At 40.8% G+C, this 3132-nt stretch overlaps 1 gene segment (V, D, J or C); it reads right to left on the minus strand.

Annotated features, from left to right (window-relative positions):
- Positions 1-244: 244 nt before the first annotated feature.
- On the minus strand, positions 245-814 carry LOC310993885 (immunoglobulin kappa variable 2D-29-like). The segment is given in 2 exons: positions 769-814; positions 245-555 (listed from the first exon to the last, which is right to left on the minus strand).
- Between the last annotated feature and the right edge of the window lie 2318 nt (positions 815-3132).

The following is a 3132-nucleotide window of genomic DNA, read 5'->3' on the forward strand; positions in this document are numbered from 1 at the left end:
TGACACCTACTTAATGTGTTTGATAAAATAGGAATTGGAAATCTTGACAACTCAAAATGAGCCATTTGATTAAACAGTTCGGGTTTGATAAAATTACCTTAAATTGTAAATTTATTGAATAGAATATATTTGAGGAAATTATTTTTAATACTATGTTGAAGTCAAACCATGTTTTAGTTTCAGTGCAGCTGTTTAGTCAGATCAGTTCCTCTGCAGCTGAAGGAGGTTTTTGTACGACGTTGTATCACTGTGTGAACGGGGAACTTTCATCCTGTTGACAGTAATAAACTCCTGCGTCTTCAGCCTGAACTCCGCTGATGGTCAGAGTGAAGTCAGTGTTGCTGGATTTACTTCCACTGAAACGTTCAGGGACTCCAGAGTAACGGTTTGTATCATCATAAATCAGGAGTTTAGTAGTTTCTCCAGGTTTCTGAAGGTACCACTGTAGGTCATAAGCAACACTTGAACTTGCTTTACACCTGAGAGAAACAGTCTGACCTGGAACAACAGACTGAGCTCCAGGAGTCTGAGTCAGGATGATTTCTCCTGATGAACCTGAAAAACACCAACAAGAGGAGAAGAGTTATTGAGACAAATCCATCTTGGAGAAAGATCAACATCCAAACAGAAGAGGATCATTTCTTGAACATGGAGAATAGATGGAAGAAGGTCAATGCTGCTGGTTTCAGTGTTTCTCCATCATAGCAGAACATCATTGTGGTGAACCTGGTTCCATCCTGAAGCAAAGTTTTCAGCAGAGAGTCTCACCCTGAACAAGGAGCCCCAGGGTGGCCAGCAGTAGAGTCACAGACATCATCATTGAGCTGCTGTGGTGTCAGTGGCTGTGAAAGGCCTGGACACACACTGATCAACACTGGCCTCTTAACGGCTGGGAGCAGAGAGGAAGGACACATATGCAAACACACAGAGTCACTCAACTGGAGCTGTCCTCAATGTATCATCATGTTATATTGTGACTGCTTGTGTTTAAATTTGTACAATATATGACTTTTCAGAAAGCCTTAACCTGGGGTTTTTCGTCTTTTTAAAATTTATTCCATTAATGTCATTGATTCATTGATAATCAGGATGATCAGATTGATCCCAGTCCCTGTTTGAGTCAGTCAGAGCATTTCCATAGAGAGCCACTTTGCATCAGCAGCACCATGCTCCAGTGCTCTGGGAGAGTTTATAGTCCTGAGAGTTGAAGACTGGATGACTGACAGCTGTCCTTCATGACAACACAAGACACAGAAATCCTCCTCATCAAAAACATGACTTTGGTCTCCGTCCTCATCTGGACTCTCCTCTGCTGCTGCTTCACAGGTAAAGTCCAGAGAATCCAACTCCTCTATCAACATCTGTCCCTCTGAAATGAAGCCCACAAAACCATGACTCTGTTTTATCTTTCTGTCTCTGTGTCCTCAGAGTCCAGAGGTCAGGTCACAGTGACTCAGCCTGGAGCAGTGAGATCTGCTGTAGGAGACTCAGTCACCATCAACTGTAGAACCAGTCAGAATATTTACAGCAACTGTTTAGCCTGGTACCAACAGAGAGATGGAGAAAAACCTAAACTCCTCATTTACTACACTTCCACTCGAGCATCAGGGATTCCAGGTCGTTTTACAGGCAGTGGATCAAACTCTGACTTCACTCTGAGCATCAGTGGAGTCCAGGCTGAAGATGCAGCAGTTTACTACTGTCAGAGTTTTCATGTTATCAACAGTCAGTATGTGTTCACACAGTGAAAAAGCGTCGTACAAAAACCTCCCTCAGCCAAACAGAACAGAAACTGAACTGACTGCTGCAGCTGGAAGATACTGCAGAGACTGATACAGTTCACTGGACACACACACTACTAAATGTCTATTATTGATAAATCATTTTATTCTGCGATGTCCATCAATGCCTTCTCTGCTGATATCAGTAAAAACAATAAACAATCGGCAAGGCAAGGCATCTTTATTTATATAGCGCAATGTGCTTTACATAAAGACAAAACATTAAAAAAAAAGAAGCATAAGACAGAATAAAAACAAACAAAACACTAAAACAGAGTTAAAAGCAAGAGCAAATAAAAGTAAAAATAAAATAAAATAGATAAAGTTTTAAGTTCTCAGCTATAAGCACGTGAAAAGAGAAATGTTTTTAACCTGGATTTAAAAGTGCTTACAGTTGGGGCTGATTTCAGTTCTGCTGGTAGTTTGTTCCAGTTGTGTGCAGCATAACAGGTAAATGCTGCTTCACCATGTCTGGTTTGAACTCTGAGCTCCACTATCTGACCTGAGTCAGTAGATCTCAGAGCTCAGAGCTATGAAACAATATGTAGATTGTAGAAATATGATGCAATATGATGTCTACTGGACCTTTATGCTGAACTTAATAAAGTCAGAGACCAGTGTTGAAGTATATTTGGTAACACACGGTATACCAACACAATGGCAAAGACACCGTGCCCACAATGGAATAATGACTACAGACCAGTTGCGATAACGTCAGTCATCATCAAATCTTTTGAACGTATTATGTTTGGAGAACTTTGTACACAGGTCCAACATCTTCTTGATCCCTATCAATTTGTGTATAGGGATGTACTGGAGTAGTACTGGAGATGCCTTATGTACCATGTCCCATCTCATACTGACACACTTAGAGATACTAAAACCTTTGCTAGATCAGTTTTCATGGATTTTAGTTCAGCTACAATACGATTCTGCCTCAAATCCTTTTAACAAAGCTACAACAGATGGAGGTGAATCCCAACTTGGTTAAATTGTATCAGGCCTTTCTTACAGACAGGACACAACAGGTCAAGGTCAATTCAACACTTTATAATACACAGGAGTTCCCCAAGGCTGTGTCAGCTCGCCTCTCCTTTTCACATTGTATATAAATGAATGCAGGAACCACTACACATAATTATAGTAATGTTTTCTGTCTTTTAACAAGAGACACAGACAGTACAGTCTCTCAGTCAGAGATAGAGAGTAGTGTTATCGTGTGGTATTTATGGATTATCACTGGGCAATATTATGCATGTTACTGTGTGAGTAGAGGTGTCTGAGTGAGGAAGGATCTCATGGATGGGCAGGTGTGTGTGTGTTTGTAAATGTGAGTGTGGTTGGGACAGCT

This window comes from Trachurus trachurus (assembly GCF_905171665.1).
Source record: "Trachurus trachurus genome assembly, chromosome: 11".
Taxonomy (NCBI): Eukaryota; Metazoa; Chordata; class Actinopteri; order Carangiformes; family Carangidae; genus Trachurus; species Trachurus trachurus.